Below are 19,941 nucleotides of genomic sequence, written 5' to 3'. Positions count from 1 at the left end.
GGTTTGTTTTTTATCCGCCCTCTCCCTCCATCTTATCCTTATGAATACTTGTTTTGCAGGAACAACAGTGAAGGAGACTTATTGAAGTCTGAAGTGATTAAGAAATAAGAATATACCCATAACTGGGACACAAGTTGAAACAAAAACCCTTCCAGATTGGAAAAAAAATGGGGTGGAGACTCATCTATATCTGAAGGCAGAAAATGTCTTTACCAGAACCTTTAACCAGGTTTTGAAGTGCCCCTGTGACTGGTGATACTGTTTTCATTTGTGTGCTGTGTGCTGTATGTTACAGCCTTTTTAAAGGCTGCGGGGCCATGCCCTAGAATTAGGGGTGGTGTGTGTTGTGGTTTAACCCAGCAGGCAGCTGAGCACCACATAGCTGTTCACTCACTCTCCCCATTCGCATGGGGCAGAAAATCAGAAGAAAAAAAAAGGTAAAAAATGTGGTTGAGATAAAGACAGTTTAATAGAACAGAAAAGGAACGGGATAATAATGACTACATTGATTAAAAAATATACAAAAAAAAGTGATGCACAATACAATTGGTCACCACCTGCCAACCAATGCCCATCCCATCCCCAGGCAGCTGCAGACACCCTCCAACCTGGCCAACTCCCCCCAGTTTTGTTGCTGAGCACGATGCGTGCTGGGATGTGATGTCCCTCTGGCCAGTTGGGACGCCTGTGCTGGCTGTGCCCCCTGCCAGCTCCTGGTGCACCCCTAGCCTCCCCACTGGCAGGGCAACACGAGGGGCTGAAAAGGCCTTGGCTGTGTGTAAGCCCTGCTCTGCAGCAGCTGAAACATCAGCACTGTTCTCATCACAAATCCAGAACATAGCACCGTAACAGCTACTAGGAAAAAAAATTAAATTTATCTCAGATGAAACCAGAATACTTTGCCTTACCTGCTGACTCTGAATTTTTCTCTGTTTTAAAAGTTAAGTTTCTAACATTTATTTGAATACATTTTGGCTTGAGTTTCAAAGCCTTTTGACCTTTTTTTGGAGAGCTTATTCCAGGGTAAGTTCAACATGAAACTCATTTAAAGTATGTCAGAGCCCCAAAGACAGTCTTCCCCCAGTCTGTCCTCCTCCCCTTCTTAAAGTGTTATTGTTCTGTTATTGTACTGTTTTCTAAGACATTAACTGATGAGAGAAAACACTGCTGAAACTCCATTTGTTGTCATTTAGCAATGTCTAATAAACAGGAGGTGAAAAAGAAGATGGTGTGAAATTTAGTGTGATAATTGCAAGTGGGAGTCTAATCTTGCTTCCTTTAAGTCAATGAGGAAGCTATGATTAACTTAACTTAGACCCAATACTATTTTTATTTACTCAATCGGCTTCTTCTAGATAGCTTTTCATGAAGCACTTCTGTGAAGAGCATTTAGAAACCTCTTAAGCTCTGTAGAAATTACTTTTCTGTTCCCTGGTGGCTCTGTTTTTGACAGAAGCCAGAAACAGACGTGGGAGCTGGCACTCAGAAGTTATGGGAAGAGCTGAATAACATCTATCCAAGGGTGACAGATTTTGGATAAGTTTTGCTTAAAGACACATCTTATCTAGATCCAAAGAGATCAGAATTTGAGGTCTGATCCACCTCCAAGGTCCTAAAAGAGGAGACTCTCTGAGAACAACCATGCCCTGCTGTTTGCATGGGGAAAAGTTTGACATGTGTTTATCAGCAAAATGTCTTTTGTATGTCAAGGTTATTGCAGTACACAGAAGGAAATGAATCACATAAAACCTGCAGTCCTTCCTGCCCTTTCCAAACTACATTATGAGAATGTCTGGGCAGCAGAAAATATCTCAACTCCATTGTATTTTCAGAGGTCATAACATGTTCCTAACAGCCTAGCAAGATATTTTATCATTGACTCATTTATTATTTAACATTGATATTTTATCATTGTAATACTTTTCTTTAGACCTCACACCTGAAAAAGAAAGCATCCAAAAGTATGTGGTATCTGGAAATAAGAAATTACTGCCTGAAACTGGAAAATCCAGAAATAGAAATTAACATTAATTATGGCACTGATTAAATTATTAGGAAGGTATAGGCCATGTTAGCAATGAATGTGCAGAGAATTGTTTTTTAGAGAAACAGTTATATAGAATATTTTGAAATCTGTTTATCTTTACTTTTGTGTGGCTAGGGCAGGTTTTATGTCAGTCTAGACAGAAAACACAGACCTGCTTAGTATAGCAGAGATGTGATTTTCAAATATACCTCAGTCTTCACATAATAAGTTCTAAAGTTCAAAGCTGTGTAGCAACTGAGGGTCATTTCAGGCAATATAAAGGTGGTAAAGAAGCTTGCAACAAAAATGAATACGAGGTGAAGAGTGACAGGTGTCTGTACTGGTATATGTATATATAAACTGGACATTAGTGTAGCAGTAAGCAAAATTTTCCAGTAGTATCCCATTATGTTTTGAAGAAGTACCCAGAGGTCTTCCTTCACACATATTTTAATGTCTCCTTTCCACAGGCTGCTTTTTATTTTTTTTTAATTCCAGAATTTTAATATATGACACTTTCTATTTCCATTTTTCTCTGACACATGAGACTGAGAACTGTGTCAATAAAATATTTCAGGAAGGAATGGCCTCTTTGATTTAAATAAATTCATGTAGTTATAACCTGAGAGGGAAAAAATAGCATAAAAATTATCAGTATTCATGTGCTAGCAAACGTAGGTCTGGAAAAATGGTCTGGGCCTGAGGAGGTGGCTACAAAAAGGAGCTGTTGGAAACTGTCCCTTAGTCCTGGTTGAATGTACTGCAGCAACTTCCTAGCTTTGTCATTCCATTTTTGCTTTGAAAAAGTCCCAAACTGGTTATACTGTACCATGAGCAGAACATCTGCTTTAATATTACGTATCTTTTGGGGAGGGACTGTGTGTTACTCTCAGATTTTATTTATCTATTTATTTTTTGAAAATACCAACATTTTTGATGTTCTGCACTGGAAATAAAAAGCTGTTTGACTACTACTAAGCTTTCCCTGTTACTTACAATATGAACCTCTCATTATCTACCTTCCAGCTAAGTGTTGTTATTTTGTTTCCCCATCACATTCCACCATGAAATTGTTACATAATATTAATAGATGCTTTATATAACATTTCTGAAATACTAGAAAATGTGTATATTTAATAGTTGCCATCAGAGGCTTCAGTAGCTCTAATAAATAAGGATAATGGTGACCTGGTAAGATATATTCTTCAGTAAAGCTTCCAATTCCTCGCTGGTTTAACAAATTACAGTAGTGCAGATTTTGTGTTTGATGTACACTTTGAGTAAATTATCACATGTAAAAAGCCGTCCATCATCTCTCCTTCTAATACTACCTTGTAATACTACATGGTATTGTCTTTTGAGAAGGGCCATTTATGTACTGATTTTGTATTCATAGAGAGCAAACTGGTTTGTGTCATGAAGCCCAAGAACGTCTTTTTAGCTGACAAATATATTGATATTTGCAACAGAAAATATGTGAATGTGAGCTTGAGATTTGACACCAAATTCATGTCATTTGCAGTTAATCCTTCCATTGTAGTAATTTATTCAGAACAAGTGAAAAAGTTATTGCAAACATCCCTGAAAGCAGAATAAATAGAAAAATATCTGGAAGTTGAAAGTGTAGAATTAAAACTCAGATCCTTGATTATCATTTTGTCATCAGCCATCTGAGAGGGATCCTCAAGCCACCTATTACTGTAGAGTTCCTTCAAGATCCCAGTGACCAGTCAGCTACTTCTGCCTAGGATAAATCTGTGGCATTCTTAGTTATTTATTCATTTTCAATAATTTTCAGTTCGCATTTTTTTCCCTGTTTAGCTATTCATCTGAAACAAATTGGTATTTCTGAATAATTTGTTTGGATTCCTGTTGCAGCTGCTGCTGTTTAGAATAGTTAATTTTCCCGTATGAGCAATGCAAGACTTCTTATTGATCACATCAGTATGGATCAATAATTGTCAGATCTCTTTTTCTGGTGATGCATTTATTAGTATACACTTCTATTAGCCATGTAGCTACTATTTGTATGTATTGCCAGTGCTACGCATCATAAGGAAACCAGATTTAATAAAAGCTGGAGGGCCCTCATTATGTCAGACTGAAGTAATTTTCTGTGTTTACGTCACAGGCCTATACTTCTGAATGCCTGGACTCTCCAATGTGCTCTGGGCTCTATCTCAGTGCATAGATGAGGATGAGAAAGGTTCATGTGTTTCTGATGCTAGTGGATAGCTTGGCATTATGGAGTGGGTGTTGGTAAAATATTCTCCTACATTTTCTTGCAACTTCATTGGAAATAAACAATTTTTAGTATTGTTGAGCATGGATACCTCAACAGGGAACTTTCTGTGCCTTACAATTTTCTCACAATAAAACCAATATTATCTAGTCAGTGAGATTAAGTATGAGTTTTCTTTATCCATCCAGTTTGGGAATAATCCAAGTGTCATCATTTCTGTAGGTAAAAATGGGATACAAAACACTAATAAATATACATTTAGGATGTATATTTATGCAATATATATTTAAACAACAGTATAATTTTAATACTCTTAGATACATTGAAATTCCAATGAGTTGTGATAAGGTACTTAAGTAGGTATTAAATGTTTTGACAAAAAGGGTCTCCTTGAGATTTCAATGTTTTCCAGTTTTGCTGTGTAGTGAAATGAAGAATTTTGGAAGCTTTCCATTAAAAAAAAAAAAAAGAGAAAAAAGAAAAAGATTATTTAATCTTTGTTTCAGATTACTCAGGGGCTTGAACTTCAAACTTCCACATTGCAGTAACAATGTGCAGAAAAGGGATGACCAGCTAGCTCCAGGATTCTTTATGCAGGAGGGCAAAACTACTCTCTTGGTTCTTGAGGCACTGGTTTTGTACCCTTCTATTAGCTGACCTGGGCAGGGCAGCCTGGCTTTGCTTTTTTCTAGCCAGCCTCACCTCCATTTGTCCTCTCTTCTCTGATCCTTCTGTGGATCCAGGCCACTACTTTCTCCACAGTCTGTCTGTGAAGAGAGGGTGCACAAGGCACTAGGATTCAGCTGTGCTGCCCTTCCTCTCCTTCTCTTTAAGGATACTCTTACTACCTTGAGCAGGAGGGGAGCAGGGCTGGTGCTTGGGGCCCATGGCTTGGTGGGGCTCAGACGATGCTGTGCTGGTGGAAGGGTGCCCAGGCCCAACTGGCCGTGGAGCAGGGTCTGCAGTCATGGTCATGGTCATAAAGGTCATCTGACCTTCAAGAGGTCAGATCTGGCAAGCAGGGGGAACAGATGGTTTGGGCAATAGGAAGAGATTGGTATTACCCATTGCCACTGTCCCCTCAAACACCATTGGGCTGGTGGTGTCCAGAGGTTTAATGGCACTATACCTAGCAATGAGACATTTCTTGATATTAATCTCTTGAAAAAAACATATCTATCATGATATCCCAGAAAATGGCCAAGGAATGATGCCACTGATTATACGAAATTGGCTGAGAACCTGAGTGTTTGCCTTTCTCATTTTTTATGTGAAATACTATTTTGTTCTTACTTTGTTGGCAGGCTTTTGACCAACTTTGTTTAGCATATAAGCAGTATCAGTTAATGAATTCACACATAAGGGAGAAGCTTAGCATCTTGCTCTTCTCCATCCGTTCAGGAAATGATTGATTTTATACAAAAGTTTTAGGCTCTATTTGCTTAAACAGTTTTCCTGTTTTGGAACCCTCTGAGTCCCTTGGTCTTTGGTCTATTTGCCATGGGCTTTTGTGCCAACAGCAGTTTGCTGGATTACGTCTTTTCTTGTCTGCCTGGAAACCAGAGTCCACCATGGGGATACTGCAAACTGCTCTTCCACATGTTTGATAGTCCATCTTGGAGAGCTGAGCTGACACTTGCTGGGTATCACTGCTGTCTTAGTCTGGCAATTGGCTTGTTGGTGCTAATACAGTTTGAGCAAGAAGCACCTGTGGAAAGGAGCAGTGCACCTTTTCACCTGTGTGGTGAAGACATTCCTTTCTCTCATGGAAAGCTGCCTGACTTAGGGACATTAATTTCTCTAGCAGTCAAACACTGTGACGCTTTGATATTTAATTTGGCCAGAAGGAAATGGAGCTCTCAGGGTAAACTAGTAGGGCATCAGATCCCAGTAGGTATGATTAAAAAACAAACAAAGAAACAGAAAAAACAGGGTGTGAGAGGATGACAGTAGCACACCATCCAAGATATCACTGAAGAGTTGAACAATGAAGGTGGGGGTACCCATATGATAATAGGATTTGTATTTTTTGCATCCTTATCCACTGCTGGCATGTCAGCTGCTCCATACGAATTACCTTGCAACATAGTAAATTGTTTGTCTATTTATTTTTCCTGAATTTTTTATTTTCTTAGACAAGCTGATGCCAAATTGTACATGAACTTGATAAATACATGTCAAGATGACTCTTATTTTATATTTGTGGGTTTTTTTTTTTCTATGTACTTGAGTGGGCTATATAATTTATTCGCGAAGTGTTTTTAATTTACTTATGAGCTTCTTTGTCAATTGTCTGAGCCAGATGCTATTTTCACATTTTATATCTGTGTTGACTTAATCTTTTCTTTGGGGAAGAAATTACCGTACATAACGACAATTACTGTAGCATGCCTCTTTACATGAATATCTCAAATCCTTTCTATTTCCTTGTATCACACACTTCTTCTAGGCCTTTTATTTTGTATTTTCGCACCTAGTGTATGGTCCCTGTTTTGTATTACTTAGCTGTCCAAGTATTATTTGTCTATTTTGACCTCTCTTCCTGTGGATGAATGTGTTCTCTTCATTCATGTTCTCTCTCACGTCTTGCTTGTGAGGGGTTGTCTGCTGCCTTTTTGCTCTCATTCTCATCTTCTAATTTTTATTTTGTAACTCAGCCTTTAACTGGCTTATTTGGGGGAACGCTTGAGAGAAGCAAGCTTGAAGCTAATTTTCATCTGAATGCAGTTACAGATCTGGCATAAGTTAATTACCCTTGTCTACTCCATTCACACTCATGCATTTTCAAAAGGCCTTGGCTATTTATACAGTGACACCTATTGCTTGTTCTGAAAAGGACTTTTTCAGTTTTCAAGACTAATATCATTTTTTTTTTTTTTAAACCAGTGTATGTTGAACGCTAGGACTTTGCTGACATCTAATTTTCTTTGTGTGGAAACTTGCTGACCTGGATGACTCATCAGCCTGCTGGCTTTACTCTTATTTACTACTTCTGGGTAAAAAGTTCAAGCTGGGTTATGAGCCCAGTTCCTGTAATTTTTTTTGAGGAGGAAGAGTGGTGTTGGAGTCCTTTGAAAAATTCCTATCTGGCTTTAGTTCCCTAAATTCCTAAATGGATTGGCCAAAGTAATTTTTCAACAGCTGTTGGGATTTGTGGATGAAAAGATTTGAAAAAAGTTGTCGTCACACAGGTTCCTGTACCATCACACTTGGGAGAAGCTGCAATTGAGAGCTCATCTGGCTGCTTCTGCTCTTCCCTCTTTTTCTTTATTCTTATTTTATTTTACTTTATTTTACTTTATTTTATTTTATTTTATTTTATTTTATTTTATTTTATTTTATTTTATTTTATTTTATTTTATTTTATTTTATTTCCCAGTGTAAATACCTTATATTTGGAATAATTTTGGCCAATTTTCTGGACTACAAAAATGCAATCCTTTGAAACTGATTTCTGAGTCACGTGGGTGGAAAGCTTCTACATTTCTCTGTCTTCTAAATCTGATTTCCGGTACCCTTCCACCTTAATGCCAATGTTCAATGAAATCTAATGCTCATTTATTTAATATCACTTTTATTGGGAGCATTCTTGCCAACTCTAGTTCATTGTGGTTTTACCAAGAGGGGCAGCATGTAGGCTGCTAGACAAGGTGATGAGCTGGTGCCTGGGACCTTTGCTCTCCTCTCTCACTGGCCCATGGTGCAGCCTTGCCCTCTTCATCTTTGTTTCTGTTCTCTCCCTTTGTCTGGTCTGTCTGTTTAGACAATAAACTTTTTTGTTTGTTTGTTTTGTTTTGGTGTGTGTGTGTGTTTTAATGTTTTTTCATGTTTCAGTTTTACAGTACCTCCATCACTTACAATCACAGATGGAGCCCCAAGGTGTAGTTGTAATGCTAATCGTTAAGAATAATTCTATGATTCTGTGAATAAACTGGTTTCAGCTGTTTTGAATGACTGTTTCTTCTTCTGAAGAGGATAATCCCCAGAAATAAGTAGCAAGCACTGCATATAATGACTCCAATTCTACAGTTGTTTTTTTTTTTTCTTTTTTCCTAACATGAAGCAAATCTCTCTGAGACTTTTAGGAGGCAAAATTTTTTGTTCACCCCATCTGTTTTACAGTCTGTTCAACTCCCTACTCCATCCAGTTGAGGTCTGAGGAGGACATTTTCAAAAGCTCACCTCCTCAGTTCCTGTTATGGTCAAGAGCAGGTCAGAGCTGGGGAGTAATTGCTTGAGTTGCCCTCAGAGAGGGATCCTGTTATGATGGGGGGAGCCATAAGAGTTTGCCTCCCTAAACTAGTTGTAGCTTCATGATATCACTTCTTAAGAACTTTCTTCAGAGTCTGTACAGGTGTTTTGTTGTCTTTTTATTAACAGGCAATCCCTAATGGGAAACATGATTACAGAGACAAGTTACAGTTGAAACCAGTGTTCACCCTCTTTCACAGCTGATCTAAGACTTGCAGAGCAGTTCTCTCTTACGTTTCATTGCTGCTTGTGTGATATTCGCAGACTGCCCATAGCCATGCTGCACGTGAACAGGAGTTGCAGTCATTAGTTATAATATTCTGATATGGCGTGTGTAGCAGTGATGGCCTTTGCTCACAGTGCCTTTACGACTACACAAGGTGAGGTTTTGAGCTGCCTTGTTCACCTATGCTTATCTAAATCCTTTGGAGAGCCTGAGACAGTGCTCTAAAGATGATAGAAAAACGCGCAATTCCCTCACTGGGCTTGTGCTAAGGCTCTCTTTAAGTGAGATTGAGATCGAGGGATTTCATAAACCTCCAATGCCTCTTGCTTCTGTGCAGACTGAGCAGTACATTGGCCAATCTTGTACAGGTCTGTGCAGGCCTTTTCAGTTCCACGTGCACCCTTTCCTGTCTTCAGGAAGCCTGTGTCACCTGCAGCATGAGGAGGCGGCAGCAGCAGCATTGGTTTTCAACACGTGTCCACCCCAGCTCAGCACTAGGCTCAATTTGTCTTTCCTTCTCGTCACCTGGGTCGATCTAATGCTCAGCAAACCTTAGCCCGAAATGAATCAGCAGTGCAGCCAGAGCCCTGCTGGGGGGGGGGGGGGGGGAGGGGCAGGACACAGCTGTGTAGGGATGTACTGTTCAAATCTGTCCTGGAAGATCAAAATGAGTTGGAGGCAGTGTCCTGGATTAGTTTGTCAAGTGACATGGCTACAGGACCTTTCTAAGTGTACTTGTTCCTTTTCTATCAGCATGTCACAGCTGGTTTAATTTTTCTTGCCCTTCATACAATAATGCCTAAAGACTCTTGTTCAGAGAATCTGAACTACCAATATGACTGTCATTTTTAGGTGCAGGAGATGAAAATATTCGTTCTTTCTAATTGCTTTATGTATTTCCATTTGAGCTTATAGGATGAGAACAAGGCCCTGCCTATGGATTTTAGGATAATGTCTGATGTTAAAATTCATCTCCATTTTACAAGAGTGCAAATCTGAGGGCTCTGTTAATTTGCTCTACATAAAAGAAGGGCAGGACACTAAAATTGTATATACTAAATTTGCCAGAACACCAAGAGTATTAAAGAATGAAGAACTGAGTTTTTGCTTTGTCAGTGGAATAATAGTAATAATAACAATGTGTTTTTTTGTTTGTTTGTTTGCTTTTTGGTCTAAGAAAAACAATAATAAAAAAGTTATTGTTTATAGTTGTCCAAAATATTTTTGTTCTGTCTCCTAATGTTTTGCTTAATTATAATTACTGAAATACTTTGAAGACTAAACTTAGGCATATCTTGAAACAAAATATTTTGTCAAGGAGTCTGAAAAAGGACACATTGAATTTCTCTCCTTTCTCTCCCATCCGTGCCCATTGCTCCAGAGTAAAAGTCTTTCTTGGCTAAAAGCATTTGTTGGATTTGACAATGGCTGCAGTTGAAAAAATTCTGACAAATGTCACGCAGCCTTTCCCCTGGGATCATGGAGCAATATATATGGTCCCTGTCATACCAGTAAGAAAAGAATAATAAAGGGATTTTTTAATCTGATTATTTGTCCTTCTGTCTCTGACACATGCTCTTCCTGTTGTACAGTAATTTTTTTTAAACACTGAATTTTCAGCCACAGATCAAACTGTCTCCCTGGTACCTTTAAGATGCTCCTATTGCTGTCCATTTGAACCAGGAACAAGAACACAACTGCCCTGGTTTGGGGTTTGGGCCCTGATTTTTCTCAGTTTTACTGCAAACCATGCTGATGTGTACAGCAACTTGTTCTATGGCTGACTCATCTTTGTGGAGTCATTTTTGTGTCAGTGTGGTGTGGTACAGAGGGCAATGAATTCATGTCCCTGTATGTAGCCTGTATCTTAAAAAAACAGATGTTCTTTAAACCCATGGGACCTGCTTCCAGAGCTTCATTTCAGCTCAGCTGCCTTACCCATGCTCTCCTCTGTACCTTTCCAGAAAACCTGTTCTTTTGGCAAGAGGTGTCCGGGGTATAAATAGAGGCACGTGCTCACCAAATGTCTCCATTTGCCATGGCTTCCAGTTCCCTATATACGAGCCTGCATTCTTATACACAGGCTTGCTTATACCAAACCAAAAATGAACCTCTACAGACTTCTTAATTTCTATTTTTTTCTTCTCCATGGGAGATGCAGCTGCTACATCTTCTGGGAATCTGCTGTGGAAGAATAAACACTTATTTCTGACATTCAGATCAACAACTGGTATGATCCCTGCTCTCAAAATCCCCTTAAAAGTCTTAAATTAGATCTGCCTTCACCAAAACACTATTGAACTCATAAAAGTAAAGACAATGGTGTCCACTAATGATTTCTATATTTCTTCATTCTCTCTTTGGCTGGAGGGGGATATGGGCCACCAGCATCACAAAGAGAAACTTCAGTGCTTTCTGTTGGGAGAATATTTAGTTACGGTGGTAACTAAAGTAGCCCCCCTTCTTTTTAAAGAAAGTAAAAAGAAAGTAAAAAGAAAGGCTGCTGGGGTGAGTGGTGGAAGGAGAAACCCCTTATGGCTAGGCATGCTGGGTCCATAATCCCTTCTGTGCCAGTGGAGCAAAGAAAAGGAGAACATCAGTATCCTCCTCAAATAAGGAAGGAACATCTCGGGGTGGTGTGCTACTTGGTCTGATTTACTTGTCCTCCCACAGTGATACTTGGAGCTACGATTGAGAGCATCATAGCTGAAATCGAAACTCAGTCTAGAGATTAGGGTTGCTGAAAATTTATAAGGGCAGAGTCTTGAATTTTAAACATCATAGCACTTTGCTTTGGAAAATGTATATGCTCCTTTGACTGCATTATTACCACAATACTGTATGAATGTCCCTTGAAGTTTGACTAATAGCTCTTTTAATTTTGCAGTACTATTGATATAAGCAATAAAGATCAATCTGTAGTGCTTTAGTGGAGTTTTTCTATGTATGTTGTAAACTTGACCATTTCAGTAAGGTCAGACATAGCTTCTTTTCCTCTTTCTAAAGTTTCCTGGTAGATTTTTGGAGTTATTTTTGTCTGATTAGTCTGGTTAGTTTGTGGTGTGGGGACTTGCAGGTCTCTCTCTTGTAATCTTTTGCAGGCTTGTCTGAAATGTCCTAGTGCATTTATTGTGAGATCTTGGTACAAATAATTTAGGAGGTGCTCTGTTGCAATCCATTTGTAATAGAAAAATAAATGATTTTCTTCCAATATATTTAAGAGAATGTGCTACTTGTTTTTGTTTCTGCAGAATTTACTGACACCAAGGCTTTCATGGAAGCTTGTTGCTCCCCAAGGGGTTGTGCAAATATGTTTTATTTCCACGCACAAGATTTTTCTCAATTGAAACCAAACATTTCATGTTGTGCTTTCTCTTGGAAGAGAGCAGAAAGCAATGCTAGAGGATACCACTTAAATACTTCAGCATGAGTGCATCAGGTGTTGTGATCCTACTCGGTCTTCTGTAAAAGCCATTTGTATGATTTCAGGGTACCATGTATGGGGCAAGTCTATTGGTTTCCTCTCCTGCTTCCTGCAGAAAATTTGATCTGTATGGGGATAGGACCTGTCTATCTGGAGCTTTCTCTTCCCAGTGGAGGCTGATGCACAAGGACATGTTGGAAGTGATGAAAATGGTGGGATCTTCTTGTGGTACTACCTGGAATATGATGATCACACCAGTGAAACAACCCTGGAAAGGGCTGTGTCCAGCCAGTCCCTTCCCTGTTCCATCATTCCAGGTCTCCAGGGCAGGGCAATGTATGAAGGCTGTTTTTCTCTGGCCTGACCAGGACTGATTCTGCAAGACCGAAGATTAGTCTACTGCAGATACTGCAGCACTCCGAAAGTAGTGGCCATAGCTTTGGTAGCATTTTGCGTCATGTTCCATGAGAAGTGTGATGCTACAGAGTTTGCCTTACTGACTGAACATGCAAAGTAGTTTATTCCAGAGCAAGTATTTCTAGTTCTATATGATTCCAAATGACGGTAGCTTAAAAACATCCTAAAGTTCAGCCAAAGTTTTCTTGAATGTCTTAAAAGCCCTGAGAAGGAATCATTTACTTCATCCTTAATTGCATCCTGGCTGACAACTGTCAAACCCCTGGGTCTTGTATAGGAGAGAAGGAGAAAGGGAGATCTCAAACACAGACAGCGCTCACATCTGGGATTTGACTCTGGGACCAGATTTTTCAATAAAAGACCAAACCAGCACCTTTAATGCAAGTACAAAATAAGGACTTTGAGAAGAACTAGAGGCTTGGATAAGTTGATCGTCAAATATAAGGAACTGTCCTAAAAGCCTTTGTTCATTTCTGCACTACAGACCATTTCACGCATATCTTGTCAGTGCAGGGACGGTGAGGCAAATTCATATCCTGGTATTGCTAGCCTGGTGCAGAGCTGTACTGCTCCAGCCTCACATCACAGCTGGTATAGTCAGAATTTTAGAACCATTTTGAACTTAAGAATTCAGGAAATTGCAGATAAGTTTGTTTGAAAGGACTTTCTCTGCAGTTTAGCTGCCATTAATAACAGCAGCTTCTTTTCCTAAGCAAAGATCCATGTTAAAAATGTCTACTTTTAGTCAATGTCTAAATTCATAGTCAAAGGCTAGACCTTGACAGCTTGTGGTCTTGTGGTCCCTTGAAGTAAACAAGTGCTCATGAAATGCTTAAATGCATACTTTGGAAAGCTTAGATGGATTCGAATCCAGGAGACTGTAGCTGCTCTGTAGGAAACGTTACAGCCTCTTGTCAGGCTCCAAACAACTCAGTGACACACTGCACACTCCTTCTGAGCTGCAGCTTTACTTCAAGCATGTTCTCAGGCAACAGCAAAATGCCGGAAGTGACACCCAGCAGGCAAGTGGAGAGAATGTGAAGGGTAGAAGCGCTACCCTTTCATCTACTAGTTGACAGACACAAAACTTCATTTCGAAACTCAGAGGAGACTATCCAGGTTTAAGACTTCCTTCAAACACAGTTTGGGCTAGTTAGCTGGCTGAATTGTGGTTGCACTACCAGCTGCTCAACTTTAGACACTTTCTATATGAAAACAGATACAACAAAATGGCCTGGAATAGACCTTGGTGTCTGGACTGTCTCCAGGAGAACCTCAGAATGGATGTCTGTACCCATTGGAGTCAAACAATAAACACCGTCTATGTCACATGGGCAAAAAAATTTGCACTTTTGCCTATTGTCTTGTGCTGAAACTTCCTTGGAAGCTTTGAGACAAATTCTTGCACCCTGTAGGATGATAATAAGAGGCAGCAATTATGGGGAATAGTCTCAGTTTCAAGTAAAAACAGTGCACAGGCATACATCAGTGAACACTACTGCAGCATCATATTTACCTTCTTTGTTTATAGTGGACTTCATTTAACTGGAAGGAAAAATATCCGTGAGCATTTACTAGTGGAACAAATCAAGGTTGCTTTCTTGACACCAGTAAATATGATGATATTCACTGATTGATTGTCTATTTTAACTGCTCTGTTATTGTATGTGTACTGATAGGGATTGACGTATTGACAGACTTATCTCACACAACAGTTTTCTCTGAAGTGCTTTAATAATTTTGTTTCAATAAACTTACTTAGCATGTTAATCATTACTGTACAACACAAGTCACACCCCTCAACACAAGTCACACTCCTTTAGCTCAAGAGATGTTAAATAGGAAGATATGCTTTTTAAATGCAAAATAAAATCAGAGAGGGCAAAGAGGCGTTAAGATAGCTAGTCTGATTTTCTCTGACAGTGCAAGATCATTTCCTGAAAAAAGACATTGTGTATGCATGTGTATATGTGTATTTACATTTGAATATGAAATATATGCATTTCTTCTTTCTGTGGAGAATCCCCTTTCCATAGAGAAACCCTTTTAAAAATGAACATTGACAAGAGGTTGGCCCATAAAAGAGAATCTACTGTTATTTATGTTGCTAATGGCTGTCAACGTAAGCAGTGAAAGAGAATGAATACATTAAAAATTAATTATTCAGCAGCACCTGCTGGTGTCCTCAGAAACACTGCAGCATATTTCTGGTAAATGTTTCTTCATCGCCCTAAATTTTTTGGTACCTAACCAGTCAGTGAGAAGATTATGATACAAGGAAAGGAAAAAAAATATATTTTCTTTTAATAGCCGTCAATTCTTTTTTTTATTAGGATATATCCCTCCCTAATGGAGCTCTGCCTCTCTAGGGAGCAGCAAACCAACCACAGAGGATGTTGGTCCCATCTGTGCAGTAACAATTAGAAGCATTTTAACTCTGTGTGCAGAGGGATGAAATTACATTATTCATGAAGTGATCCCTTGCAGCTATTTGGCGTTACCTCAGTTTGCCTCCTGGATTTGGTTCTCACTCCCTTGCAGTAAGTGGCAGCTATTAGCAGCTCCATGGCCTCCCCCGGTTGCCTTAGCTCATGCCCTAGAGTCAAGGAAGCACCACCAGTTTTAGCAACAACATGGAGCTTTAAAAATCACTTGTGTTCCATAGGTCAGTAAGTTACCTACTCTCATTCCCTTGTGGACAAAATTTCCATTGACTCCACTGAGAACAAGTAAGGCTGTTATCCCATTAGGAGCTTTTCTGCATTATTAGAGTGCTTCTAGTATGGCCAATTTGCCAGGCTGATTTAAATTCTGGTTTGGGTATTGCTGGAGCTATTTTTGATGCAGCATTTTTAATCTGATCTCCACGCACACAGTAGCAACCGTATACATGTGGTATGTTTAAGACTTGGAAGTATCTGTTTTTAATGAAAAGACATTAAATTTTGCCCTTCTTTTCCCCTGCTGACTAGAAGCAGCAGGTTCCTCCAAATTTGCTAGTTGTAATTTCTGGTCAACCTCAGAACCACTTCTTTCCTCTAGGACACCAGAAATTACAAAAATGCCTGTCTCTTTCCTGGGAGTGGGTGGGTTGTAATTTCTATTTAGCATCAGCTCCTGGAACTGCCCTTTTCTAAGGAACAACAAAGCCAACATGGGGCATCGTTGTCCCCTCCTTTACCAGGACAGCCTCAGTGGAGAAAGGAGAAAACAGATCACAGAAAAGGGAAGGCTGTAAGTCATTTACTATGAAAGTAGAGCCACTTTACTATTAAGTGACATTAACTGTAAATGTGGATATTTGTTATTGTTGTTGTTTATTTTCACTGATCATAAGAGTTTGTTATTATAGCAGCTACTAACCTACTGTGTTATGTTCACTGGTGAGCTGCTCAGCACTAATTCTTTCAAAGTCTGAGCGTATGGGGAGATGTGCTTTCTCACGGTATGCTCCGCACACTCAAGCATAGCTGTGAAAAGAAAGCATCTCAGAATCTCATCAAAAAATAAGAAAGAGCTAAAGGATGCATTTTGGCTCACACAGCAATGTGAAGACATGCATGAAAGCAGGTACTTCTCTCACAGCTTTCTGTTGGTTGCCAAAATAGAGGGTTGGGCTGACGACATATGTGGAGCTTTGGCTCCATGTACCTACCAAGTAGATAGAAGAACCAAGCTGTCATGGCAAGAGACCTCTTCTTTGCTCATTTAGTATTGGTCCTTCTTTCCTGCTCTGTAAAGAAAGCAGAAAAAATTAGGGTTTCTGCTTCCAGTTCACATCTGTGGTATGAGTTGCCCCTTACCCCAGCCAGGGTACAAGGTACCAGGAATCTTAAGAAAGTACCCAATTGTCAATTATGGCTTGTAAACTGCTCACTCCACTCTCCCTAAATCTCTAAATCAGTTGATCTCTGAAAAGGGCTACCCTATCAGCATAAAGTCCACATCAATTTGTATGGGATCTAGCAGGATTATCCTCAGTAGAAGGATGTGTGTATGGTGCTATATATAATGTGATGTCCCTGTTCTACAGATATAAAAATGAGTGAAATAATGCCAGTGAAAAATATTTCTTTTTTGCTGATGGCTCGAGGAAAAAGAAAAATAAAAAAAAAAAAAGAGAGACAATAAGCCTGTAAAGTGCTGTACCTTCGAGAAAAGTAGTAGGATGAGTGCTAGCTCTAGCTTTCAGCCATGCTTGCATTAATCCCATGTTGACAGAGTTTGCCTGTGTTTGACCTTGGAAAAGCTGGCAGTCATAAAACAAGAATAGAAACCATTCAGAGATAATAGGAAAAAAAATCTATGGTACAGAGCCCATGTTATGACCTTGGTGACTTTTCTGAAAACAGAAAATTTCTACTTATCTGAGTTGTTTTCTTAAAGAATTCCAGACGTCTAGCACAAAATGATTGGAGTTGATGCTCTTGAAGGTCTTTTCGAAACTAAATGATTCTTTGATTCTATGAAACAATGAAGATACTTGTTAAAGTCCATTCTGAAATCACTTAAGTCCTACCCTAAGTTGTTTTTCCCATTGAATCCCAGCCAGACAATGAGACTAGATTGATTTCTTCTCATGCAAGTGTCTAAGCTGTTAGAGAGCACTGCTTCCTGAGAAATGACTGAAAGCAGGGGCCACTAACTATTACTCTTTCAGCCTGCTGCAAAACTCAGCCATCTCTCTCTGTACCCTCTTGTTTCAGGTTGTCATTAGGAATGAATTGTGCTGACAAGGGCATCCTCATTATGATGAACTAAAGTTTATCCACAAAGAAATGCAATTCATTCAGCAGAGACTGAAAGCAAATCACGTCCAATGACTACATGACTAAAATGGAAAAGTTAAAAGGAAGGAAACAACTGTAAAGGTAATAGGGCTTCCAATGAAATATTGTGAGGAAAAAAACCTATATTGTTGATGCATATCAAACTCTATGAATCAGAAGAAGAAATACAAAGACCTGAGTATAAATATTGCAGTGAAAATGTTCTGAGTGTTTTTCCCATTCTGTCTTTTCTGCAGCTGCCAGGCCCCTGTGGGATGAGATCTAAGCACTCGCTGAGTTTAAACTAATATGGGGGGGGGGGAGGGGGGGGGGAGAGATATGGAGCACTCATTGCTCTCTCTGAGTTGCACAACAAAATAAACATGTGAAGGAAAGATGTGTTAGCTTGGGGAAAAAAAGAATCCCACTGGTCCAATTCTGCCAGGCCTTAGGACGGTTGAGACCACAGGTGCCATTTTGGGAGGGAATTATATTAGAATGGAAGAACTCTTTCTTTTTCCATCTTGACAGTGCAGCTTTTCCTGTTTTCCTTTTGGCTCCCCAGTGCAGTTAGTGAGGCTCCAGGTTATGAGGGGGAGTTTGAGAAGATGTGGATGACTAGAGGGCTACCAGCATGGACCAGCTTCCCCCCAGCCAGTGCTCAACCTCTGCTCTCTGCTGTTTTGTCATACAGAGGGCAAACATTCCTCTGAGATTTATCATCCTGCTAATTAAGCAGCAGCTGCGGCCCTCCATGTAATTTCATCTGCTGGTGGCATGCACGCTGTTTGGAGAGCTGTGAATTCCCTAGTCATCAAGTTTCTATGGGTGTGAATTTGCTCCCTTTGATGCTAGAGCACTATATAACAAACTGTCAAAGCTCAGGCTCATTTTACCTTAGCATTCTTGTGAACCTTAATTGCATATCTGATTTTTTTTGCTTAAGACAAATAAGTAAGTACAGTCCAGGGGCTGAAATATCAGCTTCTGCATAAACACAGATCATGTAGTTACAAATTATTTTATTGATAGTGATACATCTCCAGAATTAGTTTTTGGAAGGTGCATGTGCAAGACTATAGGTAATATTTAGACTATAGTTAGCAAGCTGGTTTTGTTTGCTCGGTATTTAAACACTTCAAACTGAATACGTTATTAGGTTTAGTATATGTCAAGTATTTTGTTTTACCTATTGTCATTTCCTTTTCCTTTGTCATTTAGTATATTAAGCTAAACTCAATGCTGTCACTGTTGTCCTTCTCTTTGATGAAAAATGTTCAAATCAGAATGACATTTTTTCTAAACCAAATGCTGTGGAACACAAGACAATGAAGGCAGAGATAACCAAGTTAGCTCTGAATGAATATAGTCACATCAATATGATAATTTTTCTGAGGTAAGTGGCTGAGACACCCATGTAGTTAGCTCAGGCACATGTTAACCAATGCTAGTACTCCCGTACCTAAACAGACAACACTGCTGGGATCAGGCTTGCAAAGCACCATCACACATATCTGTCCATCACCCTAAAAGATACTGAAAAACTGGAGAGGGTTTCATAAATCTATGCCAAAGTGACTACTGGGCTTGAAAATCTGCATTATACAGAGAAATTTAGAAATTCAATCAATTTAGCTCAACAGAGAGAGAGAATGAGGGCATAAGTTGATTGTACTCTTAATCAAATAGACTTTTCTTTAGATAAAATTGTGGAGAAATTAGGGTCCAGGTAAAAGGGTGGGGGAAGGGATTCACCTTTCCAAATGTAGATTTCCAAGTGTAGAAACATACCTGAGGCTATATATCTTGGAATCCAGATATAGCGACACTATACAGGTGATAAATATACATCTAGTACATACACCTCCATGCCTGAACAAGATTCCCTTTTAACCAATGAGAGAACAAGAAATAACTTGTCTAGGTCACTATTTAGCTGATCTAAAATAGGTCAACTGAACTGTGCTTTGGCAATGCCTGTTTTTTTCCACTGTCTATAAAGAGTCTATCTCAGGCATAGGTGTCTAGAAATGAGAGAAGAAAATTCTGCTCACAATGTACATTTTGAAACAATATGGGTCACTGTGACCTGGAGCATGTTGCAAAGGGAAGGGGACAGATTTTTTATACTGTTTGCTATCTATAAAACAAGACTGGCTACATTTTTTTTTTTTTTTTTTTGAGATATGGTGTCTTCCTCAGCCTAAGCCCTATACAAGAATTATTAGGTAGGGCATCTTGGATGGTGACATATAGTTGTTACTATTAAAGCTATTGAAGTAATTTCAAATAATTTCTTTGCCAAAAAAATGAAATAACTTCATTGATGATAGTAAAACTCTGGAAGGTTTTATGGAAGCCTTGATTTCTATGTGCAATATGCTAATTAGAAACTGAATGTGCTAATTTGTCAGTATACCAAATTCAAACTAGTCAGCTTCACTTTGGTGTCCTCACACACAGACATAAGTCAGTATGTTAAAAGTAAATTTTTTTTGAGCATATTCTGGTTTTAAAACATAAATGATACTACCAAAAGATGAAAAGAGACATTAAGTTTTAAATACTGTTTATCTTCACTAAGCA

The 19,941-nt window shown here is 39.1% G+C and overlaps 1 protein-coding gene across 3 annotated transcripts in view; it reads left to right on the top strand.

Annotated features, from left to right (window-relative positions):
• LOC310896856 (sulfotransferase 6B1-like) overlaps positions 1 to 19,941 on the top strand; it is a 113,383-nt gene that overhangs the window by 28,652 nt on the left and 64,790 nt on the right. For 2 of the 3 annotated variants that reach the window (XR_014581872.1, XM_083829717.1), the window contains exon 2: positions 17,293 to 18,751. The gene's annotated coding sequence lies outside the window, so the exon portion shown is untranslated. Of the gene's footprint in view, positions 1 to 15,019; positions 15,821 to 17,292; positions 18,752 to 19,941 lie in introns of those variants that run through there. The other variant, XM_083829718.1, reaches the window with a different exon arrangement.

This window comes from Anser anser (genome assembly GCF_964211835.1).
Source record: "Anser anser genome assembly, chromosome: 1".
Lineage (NCBI taxonomy): Eukaryota > Metazoa > Chordata > Aves > Anseriformes > Anatidae > Anser > Anser anser.
This window is presented reverse-complemented; position numbering and strand designations above follow the sequence as displayed.